This window comes from Taudactylus pleione, unplaced genomic scaffold (assembly GCF_031769625.1).
Source record: "Taudactylus pleione unplaced genomic scaffold, aTauple2 ptg000261l, whole genome shotgun sequence".
In the NCBI taxonomy this organism is placed as follows: Eukaryota; Metazoa; Chordata; class Amphibia; order Anura; family Myobatrachidae; genus Taudactylus; species Taudactylus pleione.
The window spans coordinates 1,369,794-1,387,630 of NW_028284663.1; positions in this window are offsets into that span (position 1 = coordinate 1,369,794).

The window sequence follows — 17,837 nt, forward strand, 5'->3', positions numbered from 1 at the left end:
ATACTACACACCCCTGGCCGTGACACACTGTGTACTATAGATACTACACACCGCTGGCTGTGACACACTGTGTACTATACATACTACACACCGCTGGCTGTGACACACTGTGTACTATACATACTACACACCGCTGGCTGTGACACACTGTGTACTATACATACTACACACCGCTGGCTGTGGCACACTGTGTACTATACATACTACACACCGCTGGCTGTGGCACACTGTGTACTATACATACTACACACCGCTGGCTGTGGCACACTGTGTACTATACATACTACACACCGCTGGCTGTGACACACTGTGTACTATACATACTACACACCGCTGGCTGTGACACACTGTGTACTATACATACTACACACCGCTGGCTGTGACACACTGTGTACTATACATACTACACACCGCTGGCTGTGACACACTGTGTACTATAGATACTACACACCCCTGGCTGTGACACACTGTGTACTATAGATACTACACACCGCTGGCTGTGACACACTGTGTACTATACATACTACACACCGCTGGCTGTGACACACTGTGTACTATACATACTACACACCGCTGGCTGTGACACACTGTGTACTATACATACTACACACCGCTGGCTGTGACACACTGTGTACTATACATACTACACACCGCTGGCTGTGACACACTGTGTACTATACATACTACACACCGCTGGCTGTGACACACTGTGTACTATACATACTACACACCGCTGGCTGTGACACACTGTGTACTATACATACTACACACCGCTGGCTGTGACACACTGTGTACTATACATACTACACACCGCTGGCTGTGACACACTGTGTACTATACATACTACACACCGCTGGCTGTGGCACACTGTGTACTATACATACTACACACCGCTGGCTGTGGCACACTGTGTACTATACATACTACACACCGCTGGCTGTGGCACACTGTGTACTATACATACTACACACCGCTGGCTGTGACACACTGTGTACTATACATACTACACACCGCTGGCTGTGACACACTGTGTACTATACATACTACACACCGCTGGCTGTGACACACTGTGTACTATACATACTACACACCGCTGGCTGTGACACACTGTGTACTATAGATACTACACACCCCTGGCTGTGACACACTGTGTACTATAGATACTACACACCGCTGGCTGTGACACACTGTGTACTATACATACTACACACCGCTGGCTGTGACACACTGTGTACTATACATACTACACACCGCTGGCTGTGACACACTGTGTACTATACATACTACACACCGCTGGCTGTGACACACTGTGTACTATACATACTACACACCGCTGGCTGTGACACACTGTGTACTATACATACTACACACCGCTGGCTGTGACACACTGTGTACTATACATACTACACACCGCTGGCTGTGACACACTGTGCACTATACATACTACACACCGCTGGCTGTGACACACTGTGTACTATACATACTACACACCGCTGGCTGTGACACACTGTGTACTATAGATACTACACACCGCTGGCTGTGGCACACTGTGTACTATACATACTACACACCGCTGGCTGTGGCACACTGTGTACTATACATACTACACACCGCTGGCTGTGGCACACTGTGTACTATACATACTACACACCCCTGGCTGTGACACACTGTGTACTATAGATACTACACACCCCTGGCTGTGACACACTGTGTACTATACATACTACACACCGCTGGCTGTGACACACTGTGTACTATACATACTACACACCGCTGGCTGTGACACACTGTGTACTATACATACTACACACCGCTGGCTGTGACACACTGTGTACTATACATACTACACACCGCTGGCTGTGACACACTGTGTACTATAGATACTACACACCGCTGGCTGTGACACACTGTACTATACATACTACACACCGCTGGCTGTGACACACTGTGTACTATAGATACTACACACCGCTGGCTGTGACACACTGTGTACTATAGATACTACACACTGCTGGCTGTGACACACTGTGTACTATACATACTATACACCGCTGGCTGTGACACACTGTACTATAGATACTACACACCGCTGGCTGTGACACACTGTGTACTATAGATACTACACACCGCTGGCTGTGGCACACTGTGTACTATACATACTTCACACCACTGGCTGTAACACACTGTGTACTATAGATACTACACACCGCTGGCTGTGACACACTGTACTATACATACTACACACCGCTGGCTGTGACACACTGTGTACTATAGATACTACACACCGCTGGCTGTGACACACTGTGTACTATAGATACTACACACCGCTGGCTGTGACACACTGTGTACTTTACATACTATACACCGCTGGCTGTGACACACTGTGTACTATAGATACTACACACCGCTGGCTGTGGCACACTGTGTACTATACATACTACACACCGCTGGCTGTGGCACACTGTGTACTATAGATACTACACACCGCTGGCTGTGACACACTGTGTACTATAGATACTACACACCGCTGGCTGTGACACACTGTGTACTATACATACTACACACCGCTGGCTGTGACACACTGTGTACTATACATACTACACACCGCTGGCTGTGACACACTGTGTACTATACATACTACACACCCCTGGCTGTGACACACTGTGTACTATACATACTACACACCGCTGGCTGTGACACACTGTATACTATAGATACTACACACCGCTGGCTGTGACACACTGTGTACTATAGATACTACACACCCCTGGCTGTGACACACTGTGTACTATACATACTACACACCCCTGGCTGTGACACACTGTGTACTATACATACTACACACCGCTGGCTGTGACACACTGTGTACTATAGATACTACACACCCCTGGCTGTGACACACTGTGTACTATACATACTACACACCCCTGGCTGTGACACACTGTATACTATACATACTACACACCGCTGGCTGTGACACACTGTATACTATACATACTACACACCGCTGGCTGTGACACACTGTGTACTATACATACTACACACCGCTGGCTGTGACACACTGTGTACTATAGATACTACACACTGCTGGCTGTGACACACTGTGTACTATACATACTACACACCGCTGGCTGTGACACACTGTGTACTATACATACTACACACCGCTGGCTGTGACACACTGTGTACTATACATACTACACACCGCTGGCTGTGACACACTGTGTACTATAGATACTACACACCGCTGGCTGTGACACACTGTGTACTATACATACTACACACCGCTGGCTGTGGCACACTGTGTACTATACATACTACACACCGCTGGCTGTGACACACTGTGTACTATACATACTACACACCGCTGGCTGTGACACACTGTGTACTATACATACTACACACCCCTGGCTGTGACACACTGTATACTATACATACTACACACCCCTGGCTGTGACACACTGTGTACTATACATACTACACACCGCTGGCTGTGACACACTGTATACTATACATACTACACACCCCTGGCTGTGACACACTGTGTACTATACATACTACACACCGCTGGCTGTGACACACTGTATACTATACATACTACACACCCCTGGCTGTGACACACTGTGTACTATACATACTACACACCGCTGGCTGTGACACACTGTATACTATACATACTACACACCGCTGGCTGTGACACACTGTATACTATACATACTACACACTGCTGGCTGTGACACACTGTATACTATACATACTACACACTGCTGGCTGTGACACACTGTATACTATACATACTACACACCGCTGGCTGTGACACACTGTATACTATACATACTACACACCGCTGGCTGTGACACACTGTGTACTATACATACTACACACTGCTGGCTGTGAATAACTGATCATATTGAGTAGAACGATAACAGATTATTCCGATCTATCAGAGAATCTTAGGATGACAATAACTGTGTGTTAGAATGGAGAACATTAGTATAGTACAAGGAGGAAATGCGTCTTCTACTTCCCTGTGATACATTTCCCAATGAGACTTTCCTTGTTGGTTTTAATTTACTTCACATAACTCACCTTTATTTTACATTCTAAGTTTCACTATAAAAATCTGCAAATTCATTTTGGCAAAATATAAATAACAGCAACTGGAACAAGGATTATTTTATACTGAATACATTGAGGCAATGGGGCCTATTCATCATTACTAAACTTTCCCTGGAGGTAATTAGGTTTAGAGCTGGCATGGAGTTCTACCTACTTACCAGGGGAATCCATCATTCCTCCTCCCTATAACTATCTATTCCGGTACCTGTCATTTGTGCGATGACAGCATTTCAGGAAATAGATACTTTTCCCTGTCTACATGAACTTACCGCAGCTGTAATCTGTACTGCGCATGCGCTGTTACATTCGTTAACCCAGCACATGCGCAGCACTGCCTACACATGCGGTAAGTTTGTTTCCCCCCCCTCCGCTCACCTACCCCCCTCCCCCCACCCCCCCTTCAGCACTTACCTGTCCGCGCAGCAGCCTCCGGCTCCGTCCTGCTGGTCTGTCACATGGTCTCCCAGCAGACCACAGTACAGATTAGAAACAAAAAAAATTTTTTTTTTTTTTTTCTAATCTTTATTGTGTTCTGCTGGGAGAACACAGTGTCCGACCAGCCTCCGGAGCCAGAGGATGCACCAGAGCGCCGGAGGAAGACGCCGGGGGACCTGTCCAGCTGGAAGCAGGTAAGTTTCACCTGCTATTCACCACCTCACAGTGGTGGATAGTACCTCCATCAAATTCCGAAAATTCATAATTTTCGGAATTTGATGAATACCATAATTTCCACATCCCCATACTAATGTACTAATGTACCCATACTAATGTACAAATACTAATGTACAAATACTAATGTATGGGGAGTGTGGATATTAATGCAGGGGGACTTAGCAAGGAGATATCAGTGATATCTCCTGTGCTAAGTGGCTTCCTGAATACTAAAATAACGCTATTTAAGGAAAATGTCCTTAAAAACATTAATTTAGTGTTGTTGAATAGGCCCCAGAGAAAATAAAACTGTTGGCGAAATATTGATAATTGCCTGTGATATTGGGAGATTCCGCCATCTACAGGTCAGCAGGACACAATCTACAGGTCAGCAGAGTGAGGGGCCTATTCATCATCGGAGGCCGTTTGGCCTCTGATGATTAAATATTGAACTTGCTGCGAGGGGTCTTAAGTAGCCAACTCGCAGCGGGGGAAACTTACACCGGAGCAATTCATCATTGCTCGGGTGCAGGGACAGCTGTCCCCTCGCTTAGTATCGCAGCTACAGATGTAGCTGTGTTACTTACCTCCGGCGCGGCTACATATGCGCACAGCCGCTGGGGAGTCCGTGAGGAGGTGGTGGAGGGATCCGCTCGGATCCCTCTTCACATTCCCGGAACTCCTTCCCATAGGAAGGATCGCTGCTATGGGAGCAGGTGCTGTCTGAAGATGGTGCTTGTTCTTGTGAGCAAAAACCGAAAACTTTCCGTTTTCGGAGTTTGCTGAATATCAGGGGGTCCCCTGATGATGAATGGCCCGGTAACTAAAAGATGTGGAAACTAGTGGGATGTGCGGGCTCCTGTGCCTACTTTGAGAAATTCAGCTCCTTTTTACATTGGTGCATTCACGTCGGCACTGGCCAGCCTGGTATTGCACACTACCTGGACGATTTTCTCTTTGTGGGCCCGGGTGGCAGTATGGCCTGTGGGTACCTCCTTTTTTCTGCTAAAGCATTGTTTAGGGTCTTGGGTGTTCCTGTTGCCCATGACAAAACGGAAGGTCCCTCTTCCTGTTTGTCTTATTTGGGCATGGAAATTGGCACAATTTCTGGTTGCTGTCGATTACCACGTGAGAAAGTTTTGAAGCCGCTGCAGCAGACAGATTCTTGTTTGGAGTCAGATAAGGTGACATTGCGCGCAGTACAGTCCCTATTAGGTTCGTTTAACTTTGCTTGTCGCATCATTCCCATGAGCAGAGTTTTTTGGTAGGAAACTGAAGATGGCTGTTTGTGAAATTGGAGATGGTAACGGCTGGAGCGCGCTTGCCGCATCACCATGTGCCTTTGTCCTCCGAGATTAAGGAGGGTCTTCGCACTTGGGCCAGGTTCCTGGTGGTCTTCAATGGAGAACGCATTTGCCCTTCGCGTCCTGTCGTGAATGCTACTTTGCAGCTGGTCACAGATGCTGCCGGTTTTGGTGCCTTTTTCAATGGGGAATGGCCTGGCATGGAGCTTGCTGGCACCAGCAACTATGAAATCCTATGCAGCTGCTTGGCATGATTGGCAGGCTTACAGTGTTGAGCACCCTCGGGAGGGTAAGTCTTCCGGGGATTTGCTCCTAGAGTTCATTTGGGGACATTACCAGTAGGGCCGGTCCAAGGCTTCCATGGTCTCAGCACTGGCAGACATCTCTCTTTTCTCCAAGTTGAAGGGTCTTTACGACCCCACCAAGTCATTTATCCTTTCCAAGGCCCCGATGGGAGGGGCTAAGGAGTTCCCTGTTAGTGCTGATTCCCGCAGGCCGATTTGCATCTGCTAAAGGATTTGCTGGCGGTTATGGATTAGGTTGCTTCCGATCTTTTGGAAGCTTCTGTTTTACACCTTGCTTTTGCGGCTGCATTTTTGGGGGCTTTTCAAGTAGGTGAACTTGTGGCATCCAGCAAGTCCTCACTGCTTTCTGGATTACTATTGAAGGACATAGGCCCTCATTCAGAGCCACTCGTAAGCAGCAGCTCGTTCGCTCCGAGCGATGTTTGCCAAACTGCGCATGCGTACGGATCGTTATACGCATGCGCGAACCAGTCAGTGCGGCCGAAATTCATGTGCTCACAAAATAGCGAATGCCTGCTAATTTGAGTGACAGGATGAGGCGTATGTGGGTGGTAACAGGGGAAGGTGCTTGAAAATGGGGAGTGGAAATCAGAACGCAGGCATGCTTAAAGGTCAAAACGGGCGTTTTATGGGTGTGCATATTTAAAACAGCAGCGTCATTGACCACGTCACTGGGGTTTTTTTTAGCCAGAACTGCTCGCAAAATTGTGGTAGCAAAAACCAACCACAAGAATAGCGAGCAGTTCATACCCTGTTCGATGTACTCGATTAATCTAATAAATAGCGGACATGACGTAGGATGCGAGCGGCCAGGGGGCGTAGTTTCCCAAAAAACGACCGCAAGTTTTGTTCGCTCGTTCAGACCTAGAGGCATGAACAGACCGCAAACAGCGAACGTTTCATTTGAATAGCCACCCCTATTTTCTGGACGAGCGAGCGCAAATAGCGACCGGCTCTGAATCAGGGCCATAGTTTGTAGGGACAATGCTGTGTTGTAAAAGCTCCATTTTTTAAAGACTTATCAGTTAGGTAAAGGCCGATGGGTTACGCTCCCCCGCCAGGTGGACCCCTTAGTTTGCCCTGTGCTTGCCTCAGCTTACATGGGCCTTCCACCACCGGTTGGGGCTTAATGGCTTATACATGCTAATTTAACCCCCCTCTCCAAATTTCATTTTTCAGCTATGCTTAAGCAGGAACTTGCTGATTTGGGTTTATGTAGTTCGTGTTATGGGACTCTTTCCTTTCGTATTGGCGCTGCTACCAACGCAGCCGTTGCAGGGGCCTCCCCCTCTGATATTCAGGGTATAGGGCATTGGAAATCATCTGCTTATAAGTCTTATGTCCGCTGTGATAAACTTTAGTGGCGCTCCTTGCGACAACCCGACAGCGTTGCTTACCCACCAATTCTTGAATGACTAGCATTCAAAAATTGGGGGTGTGAAGGGATTTTTTTAATTTTTCCTCCCAGGGACCTATTTGTGGCCCACTTTGGTCCACAAGTAGTTTTTTTTTTTTTTGTTGTTGTTCTTCTTCCCTCGGGTCACCTGTTTCCCTCTTGCCTCCTTGCTAGTTAGTTGCCATGTTTTTATGTTGTGTATTTTGGTTGTGGCTTGGTTTGGTGCGGTGCTCATCTTTAGGATTTGTTTTTCCTTACAGCTGAAGATACCAAAGACAGCACGGTGTGGTTTGTGGGCCACTCTTAAATTTTTTGGGCTGAGAAGCATGTTTTGGCACGGCGTGCTAGCTTGCTGCTTGGTGGTCGGCAGGTGCGATGTATAGGTGTACGTGGTTTGCGATGTGACGTTTTGATGGGTTTGTTGGTTTCGTCTGCGGCCCAGTGGGGTGTTCCTGATTGGCTGGTGTTGCGTGTCAGAGGTAATGACCTGGTCCAGTTGAAAGGTTTGGAGTTGCCTGTGAGACTGCATGGTATCTTGGATGCTGTTCACCTGCAGTTGCCGAATGTATGTTTGGTATGGTCAGAGATAGTCCCACGTGTGGTTGGCGAGGCGCTCGTAATCACAGGACTTTGGACAACGCTAGAAAGAAGGTGAATGCTGTGGTTTCCAGGCATGTGTCTTCTATGGGTGGCTTGGTTGTGAGGCATGGCTTTTTGGGTTCAGATCCTTCCAGATATTTTAGGCCAGATTGGGTTCACCTTAATGCTCTTGGTGTGGGCCTTTTTCTTAAGATTCATTCTCTTTTCTTTTAGGCTCTATTAGGTTCTTGTTCTTTCTTTTTCTTTTTGTGGGTGGCGGGCCAGTTTTCCCTTAAGGAACTGGCTTTGGTGGGAGAACACTGCATCTCAGTGGCTTTATTGTGGCACAAAAATCGTTGTGAGGGTACTTGCCCTCTTATTACATGGCAAGTTTGTCCTCTCTGTGCAAAAGCTAACTAGTGTAAAACCCAGTATTTCACAGGTTAGATTTACAATAGGTGTAGTGATTCGGATTTCTCTACAGAGGGGTAAGGAGGTAAGTATAATAAATGAAGTAGATTGTATCTGTAGTTGTATTGTAAGAGTATAGTCACATTAATAGTGTAACATTTCACTTGGACATAACAGAATGCTAACAAGTCACAATAACAAAGGGAGACCCTCTTTTACAAGTTTACAGGAACTCTGCATCACCTCCACGGAGGAACCTCTTCAATACTCTATGGATTTTAAAAAGGTTAGTAACACACACACTTTCTAAACAACCATTTTATATCACTTATGTATTAACATGACTATAGCGCAATTCTCCCCGTTGGTGTACACAATGTTGCCCGGGTTAACTGCCTACTGTAAATATCTGCCTTTATATTAGTCTTACAGCGGAATTATACTGGTGTCTCAGAGAGCTTCCAATGGATACTAATGTTGCAGATTTGAGTAGGTGAGGAACATTTGTAACAAATATTTGCTACATCGGCTACTTTAGTACTTTAGCTACTCTTGGAAAGTCTTCAATTATTGCATATCAGTCCTGGGCTCCTCAGTTTATTGTACAATCCCCCAACCTGGCTCTGGGAACTTAAGACTTCTTAAGGCTATCTGAATAAGATATAAAGGGTTGATTTTTATCTGCCTGCACTAAGGCCCTCATTCAGAGGCGGTCGGAGGATGCAAGCGGTCGCTCAGAAACTGGGCGGCCGCTTGCATCCTGACCGCCTGCCTCTGTTTCGGTCGTTAGGCTGTGGGTTTACACCCACAGCTCTAACGACTGCTCGGGTGATGGTCGTGATGGTCAGAGACCATCGCGACCATTGGGGCTTACAACGAGACCCTAGGGTAGGGTCTCACTTGTCGTAAGCCCCAGAGAGCTTCTGGCTCTGTCAGAGCCGGACGCTCTCCACTGACATCACTAGTGATGTCAGTGGGGCCTCCCCCAAACGGTAGGCATTCCCATGGGAATGCCTCCGTTTGGGCTGCCACCCCCCCGGCCCGCCTTCCAAACGGGGCGAGTTGTCAATCAACATCGACAGCTCGCTCCCTTTGGAAAGAGACCCGCTACAACTGGCACTGTCGGTTGTAGTGGGTCTCACGCATGCGCACGAGGGAGCCGGCTCCCTCGTGCGCATGCGCACTGACCAAACAATAAGGTCCTAAATCCCTTGGTAGGAGAGATTACTCCCTGCGCTAAATCCAACAGTATCCGCAAGGTTGTGTTGCATTGCAGTAGCTACTTAATTGGTCTGACTGCCTGTGAGTGGTATTGGGCATTGGAAGTGGAGAGGTGTACGGCTCTGACTGTAACTGGCGTATTTCCAGACTCCGTCCAGGCCGCGCCTTATCCGGACTAGTCTCCCACCTCCTCTGACGGACGGAAGCCGGAGAACCAGGATGCTGCTGCAGGCACCGCTATCTCACCGGACCGTCGCCGCTGCTCACTGCTGTCTGCCGCTCGCCATCCGGATTCTTTGGTCTGACTCGGGTAACTCCAGCAAATGGGGTCTTGCTTGGTCTCCGTTAGCTCAGGAACTGCGCAATCATCGCGCATACGGGTTCTTATCTACCCTTCCTTTTTCTCACTTGAGCCACTTCAACGTTTCTGCCCGATTACTAATGTCTTACTGCCTCTTTGATTCATGAGGCCAACCTCCACAAGTCTTGTCCTCCCACCCCCCTCTTAGTGTCTAATAGTTCAGTCTTGACCTCACGTCCCTCATGTTATTCTATAGGGGTTCCCCCATAGACTGAGCCAAACTCCTAATTAATGGAAAGTTCTGTCAAACCCCCAAAACTAGACAATGCTGCTCTCTTTCGATGCTACATTTATCACATTACATGCTATACAATTTACTGACCCCTGAGTATCCCATTAGGCCTGAGGATAGGTAAGAATACTCGTTTTTTTGCTGATTGGTTAGCATGACAGCCTTGTTGCTGGGCAGTTTAGTTTAATTAGGGTGTCGCCAGGTTTGAAATTGCCCAATGCTTTGCTCAAGGGAGCGGTTAGCTATGTGGAGTATATTAAGGGTGTTCTGGGTAAAGACAGCCTCTTTTCCAATTTGGAACCCTCCATTCCGCCCAAAACCTTGTCTTTTTGTTTGTGTACTAAGGGCCTGATTCAGAGCCGGACGCTATTTGCGCTCGCTCGTTCAGAAAATGGGGCCGGCTATTTAAATTGAGCGCTCGCTCTTTGCAGTCTGTTGACACCTCTATGTCTGAGCGAGCGAGCGAAACATGCGCTCGCTATTTTGTAAAGACGCCTCCTGGCCGCTCGCATCCTACATCATCTCCGCTATTTATTTGATTTATCAAGTACATCGAAAGGCATCTGAACTGCTCGCAGTGCTTGTGGTTGGATTTTCCTTCCGCAATCATGCGAACAGTTCAGGCTAAGAAACAACCAAGTGACGTGGTCGATGACGCTGCTTTGTTAATTATGCACACCCTTAAAACGCCCGTTTTGACCGTTTGGCTCGCCTGCATTCGGATCTCCACTCCCCGTTTTCAAGCACCTTCCCCTGTTACCACCCACAAACGCCTCATCCTGTCACTCAAATTAGCAGGCACTCGCTATTTTGCGAGCGCTCGATTTCCGAATGCAATGACTGGTTGGCGCATGCGCATTACGACCCATACGCACGCGCAGATGTGCGAACATCGCTTGGAGCTAACGAGCGGCCGCTTACGAGCGGCTCTGAATCAGGCCCTAACTCCCTTTTGTCCACTTAGGGGAGGCGCAGCATTGGCGGAAGAACGCTGCATCTCAGTGGCTTTATTGTGGCAGCCTCGAATTACATGGCGAGTTTGTCCTCTCTGTACGGGGGGGACCTGAGCGTTTCATGTGCGGATCGCTCGGACTGTGCCCCTGAGGGAAGTGAGACCTTCACATCGTAAGTGTGTCTATAGGGGGGGACGTTTAAGTTGTTCCCCGAGTGTTTCAGTGACAGAACGCTAGAACTGAGTTGCAGCGTCTCCTGCCCACCTCAGTTAGGTTAATCTTTCAATTATAAATAAAAGCTGTTACGTGTCCGTGTCTCTATTAGTTAACGTAAGATAAGTATATAAGGTGTTTTGATTTAAATAGCAATAAACCAATGGATCTATTATCTAATTCAGTTGATTCGGCATCCTGTTTGTTTTCCCCATATCACACAGTATAATAACGGAACATTGCAAACTAATGCTGGCCATACACCTGCACGATTCCGGGCCGATTTCCTGATTTTTGACAGGTCATAAAATGGATCTTGTGAAAATTGTGTATAATTTTAGTAAGATAAGATCCGATGTGCGCTCCCGCAGCTCCTATAATCGGATCTTATGATCAGACGTGCAGCCCATATGTTCCATCTTATCGTGTAAAGATCGCGCCATTTATTTTGATCATGCGATCCATCGTGCATTTCAATGACGACTGTTTCCCTAATGAGCGCGTGAGGCACAGGATCGATCATACGACAGATCCTGTGCTAAGAAATACAACAAATATGCTGCCGGGACTGCCAGGGGGATCCGGGGAATCGTAGGGAAATCGTATGATAAATCTGATCTTCTGCTGGTCGTGTAGGTGTATGGGCAGCTTTAACCTGCAAATAATCAAATAATTGTTGCTCTGATTTTAAAAATCCAACAGTGTAAAATGTACTTAATTAGTCATTCTCCCAGAAAGCTGTGTCAGAGAATAGTCACATATCGCTCCCAATACATTTCTGGGCACAATGATCATGAAATAACTCCATGGATAGAAGTCCAATCACCATAAGTATTCAAGTTCTGTGTTTTATCCACAAATGTCCTATTCATACTCTCCACCTGCGCGGCCCTGGAGAGTGGCCAGAGGGCCTAATTCAGACCCGCTCGCAAGCGGGTCGATGTTGCCCAAGTGCGCATGTGCGAGACCCGAATAACGATGGCCAAGCCGTCGTTATGGGTCTCGCACCAAAGGAAGCGTGCTGTCGATGGTGATTGACAGCACGCCCCCTTTAGTGGGCATGCCGGGGGCGTGGCTGCCCAGACGGAGGCGTTCCCATGGGAACGCCTACCGTCTGTGGCCGGCCCCACTGACATCACTAGTGATGTCAGTGGGAGTGCTCTCGGCTCTGATAGAGCCAAAAGCATTCCAATGCTTGCGGCAGCGAGACCCTACCGCAAGGGTCTCGTCGCAAGCCCGATGGTCGCGATGGTCTTGAACATCGCGACCATCATTTTGGCCGCTCGCTATAGCTGTGGGTGGTCACCCACAGCTATGCGAGCGGCCAGGAGGCCGCTCCAAACAGTAAGAGGGACGGCCCTGATTCAGAGCGAGCGCTCTGTCAGAGCGTCCGGCTCTGAATCAGGGCCAGAATTCCATTGGGATGGGCTTCATTCCTATATCCGGGACCGGTTGAAGATGTTACCCATATAACAAGGATGTCATGGTCACCTGTATATGTTTAATCCATTTTGGGACCCTTGGGTCTAGTTGAGGTGTTTTAAAAGCAATGGGTAGCTCACAGGGGCTGGTTTAAATAGAGTGCTCTCCATCTCTATTGGTAGCAGTGGTCATGTGAGCCCAGCTCCTGAGATCTGACTGGAAAGGAGTGTTCACCTGACCAAATCCAATATGGTCGCTTCCATGCAGTCAGGATGTTTGTATATAACGGAAATGGTGATGCTCAGGAATGCTGCCGGCGGCCAGGAGAAGCGCAGAACACCATGATATAACACTGCCGGACAGGATAAGTAAGGCTAAGACCCTGAGGTGTGACAAAGGAACAGTTCCAAACCATCTTCATACAGATTATAGTGTATGTTCGGTGTGTATATAGGGCCTGATTCAGCATGGAATGCTATCACGATCGCGGCTGCAATTGCGCACCAGTTCTGCTGCGAAAATATGCTAATAATTGCAATCACACAGCCATCGCACAGCAAGCATAGAGGTGCCCATTACTGCTTTCTCACATACGTAATACCTCACATCAGTAACATTGAGTAACATCGGCCCCTCACGCACAAATACTGCAGTCCTGACCTTACTCCGAAATTGCTAACCTTGTCGCATGCAGTGAGTACTCAAGCTGCGTATGCCGTCGCAGTGGCTAATTTATGCACGCCCCTGTAATGGTGTTCAAACGGACAGACACGCCTTCGTTTCTCCGACCACACCCCCGTCACCTCCCCCAAACGCTGACATGCCGTCACTCACTCTGCGATGGGTTCCTGTGTTCTGCGTGATTGCAGTGCGATCGCAAATCAGCCACTGCACAAGCGCACTGCCGTGCACACGCATGCGCAGTACGCACCATCGGCCGACCTGCATACGCTGTTGCAGTTGCGATCTGTAATGAATCGGGCCCATAATCGCATGAAGGCTACTTTTAATGACATGGCTTTTCCAAATAATACACTTAGGCATCAGGTTCCTCTTCATTGTCTCATACATTTCCACATCCGATCTACTTAATCGGCTCATTGAGGAACAAGCGCCCATCCTTGAAATTTATAGGGGAAGGTTCTTTTTACTGTTATTAATATGTGTTTGGTTTATTTATCTGTTTTGTTAATTGCCTACTTCCTTTTCTAAAGCTGGGCATACACTGCCAGATAAAATGCCTGTGAGACCAACATACATTTTATCTGGCAGCCCGTCACCCTGCAGATGTCTCAGTGTACTGGCCCCGATATCTGTGCTCCGACCTGGGGAGGAGACACTTCCCCGTTCCTCCCCTGGGAAGGAACAGGGGCTATGTCTGTCTGTCCATCGTCGCTGGGCATACACTGCCCGATGCGGCCGATATTTACTTACAGTATATCGTATTGAACGGGCATGCTGGACTATCCGGCATGGCCAATCGATATTTAACTCTCGCCCGCACACACACTTATCGGTGCGTTCCATTCCATGTTAACGTTGCTTCCTGGCTACTAACCTTGAAATGGGCTCCCAAGACCCCTTTTTTCCTCAAAGCTTTCCAGCTCTCCTCCTAACCCCCTACTCCATGTTCCTTCCTCACAATCCAGCCCATCTGTCACTCCTGTTTGTCTGACCCTCCCCTTAGAATGTAAGCTCTTGCGAGCAGGGCCCTCTTCCCTCACGTGCTTCTTCTTGCCTAACTTTCACTTTCATTTACAATGGCACCTAACCCTTGGTTACAGACGCCATACTGCTTATTTAGGTGTTATGCAGCAATGTATAAATCCTGCATTGTTTGTACTGTTAATAACTGTTGTTCTTGGTTGCTCATTTGTTTATGTACTATGTAAGGCGCTGCGGAACCCTTGTGGCGCCATATGAATAACGAATAATAATAATATTATCTGGCGGATCGCCCTGATAATTGTATAGTGTATGCCCAGCATAACTAATGATTATTGGATAAAGCGGTTATTGCCAAAATCTGCTAATGCCAGCTCACTGACTGCCCACCTGAAATAGAGCAAATGCTGTTACTGTACACCCGCTTCTCTTATCTGCGCTGCGCTCCACCATCCAGGGGCATATTTATTTATATTATACTTACCACTCAGTAGTCCCACGTCGCCGCCGCTGTCAGAGCTGTAAAAAACGCCTGTAAAATAGCCGCGGCGACCATTTTCCCGGCATTTTGCGCATGCACAGTATGGAAAACACAGGGAAAATGGCCGCCGCAGTGACCTGCGCATGTGCTGTAGACTCTGGGCACACTCTAGTGCCCAGAGTCTATCAGTGCGGCGCTGCACTCAGTGCGCTGCCGGACGCCAGACTGAGAGGAGGAGGCCCGGGACGGAGACTGCACAGGGGCCCCCTCCTCTCTTGAAACGCCCCTGCCACCATCAGCACAACATCAAATGCACATCGACGACTCGAGATTCTGGGTCAACTTTCTCTCCAATAATGGCCTCTGAGACTGTGGTCCTGCGATTGGGAATGCACCCGCGATCGCAGATACTGCCCTGGAGCTCCCATAACACGCCCATGGACTGATATCCTTTTGCGAACACTTTCGGCCTCCTCCTGACGCCACCCAGAACGCCCATGGATCACCGCGATCTGCTCAGGACTGTGTGATCATGGAGACATTGTAAATGCTGTGTAAAACTACAGCTGGCCCGTGTGCAGTGAGACTTTCCTTTGCGTTTCTCACGTGCGCAGTGGCAAAAAATCACTCAACTGTGTGAAAATCGGCATAGAGTACTATTCCGTATATTTCTCTGACTTTTTAAATATCCGGTATGTCAAAAACTTTAGCACGATATCCCCATACACACTTGTGTGTATATATATATGTGTATGTATGTGTGTGTGTGTGTGTGTGTGTATATATATATATATATATATATATATATATATATATATATATAGCTGTTTCCCACAAAAACGCCAAAGGACGAAGCCGGAAACGTGTTTTGCACGGCATCTCTTGATCACAGCTTTGCTCCCAATAACTTTGATATTGCCATAATATGTTCTCACTTGTTCCCAATGACCTTACGGATATCTTCTTTAAAACATCGTTGCTTGGTGAGACCTGGTAAGTGGGGAGCACATTTCTGCCAAATAATAATGAGGCACTTAGTGCCATCTGTTTGCATTTAGTTTGTTAAAACTGAAACAACTGTAATGTAGAGTTATTTGCAAACACAGATTAACTTCACATGTGGTGCTGACAAATCTATCTGCATAGGTGATATACAATTACACGCCTTACATAACTATGAGTGGAATATACTCAAAGGACCTCCAGTACAATTAGGCTGATTTAGAAAAAAAATTCACCAATGTGTCATTTTTATTTAGTCGTAAATAGTCGATGAGTAAAATTGAATGTTTGTGTTGCTGCTCCGGCTGTCGTTGTACTATTTAAGGAGTTCTCTATTGTAAACACTTTTTGAGGGCTCCAGTAGTTTGTCTCTGCTGGAGGAATTGCGGTATTGTAACATGTGATGGGAGACACTATTATTACAGCATTTAAGAGACTCCACCAGGATTATAAACTGGTTGGGGGTCTTGAACGATGCTACATTATTATTTAAGGATCTGACCTTTTAAAACAGTGCGTATATGCCTCCACAATTGTTATACTATTCAGTAGCTCCTCTACTGGTAAACTGTTTGAGGCACTCTATAGGTTCTTCCATTTTTGAGAACCTCCACTGTTTGAAGTCATCACTGTTGGTTGACCTTGACAACTAACATACCTTTCCAGGTCCTCCAATCTTTATATACCGTTTGAGTACCTCAACCAATGATACTTTGTTGGATGGCCTCCTCTTCTGAAGTGCTAATTGGCCAGCTCCGCTATTGATACTCATCTTGAGGACCTATAATATAAGTTTACACTGTTTGAGGGCCTCCACTATTGATATTATCTATGAGGACCTCCACTATTGATATAATTTATGAGAACCTCCATTATTGATATTATCTATGAGGACCTCCACTAGTGATATCATCTAAGAGGACCTCCACTAGTGATATCATCTAAGAGAACCTCCACTGTTGATATCATCTATGAGAACCTCCACTATTGATATAATCTATGAGGGCTTCCACTATTGATATCATCTATGAGAACCTCCACTATTGATATCATCTATGAGGGCCTCCACTATGGATAAGCTTTTCTGGTACCTACAGAACTGTATACTTTTATACCATGTGAGAATCCATTTGAAAAAAGTTTTCGAGACTTCCACTTTTGGATATTTCATTTGACGGCCATCACTATTATTGATGCTCTTACTGAGCACACACTGTTTACATCTTATATGATGTTTAAGGATCTCCCTTATTGGTACTTTATTTGCGCATTCCCATTATCAATTCACTATTTAAAGGGCCTCCAGTAATTGAGGACCTCCATTACGGTGACAGTGTGTGGGCAATGGCAAACGCAGGATTTCTAGAGGGGGGTTTCCAAATGCTTGATTTTAGAGTGAATGTGGCCAGTCCATGTAGAGGGCAGAATTAATACTCAACCAGTTTTATTATACGTCATACAAAGTGTATTGTGTGTCATAATTCCAGCATATACAGGACCAGTGATCACAGTAACTCATTAT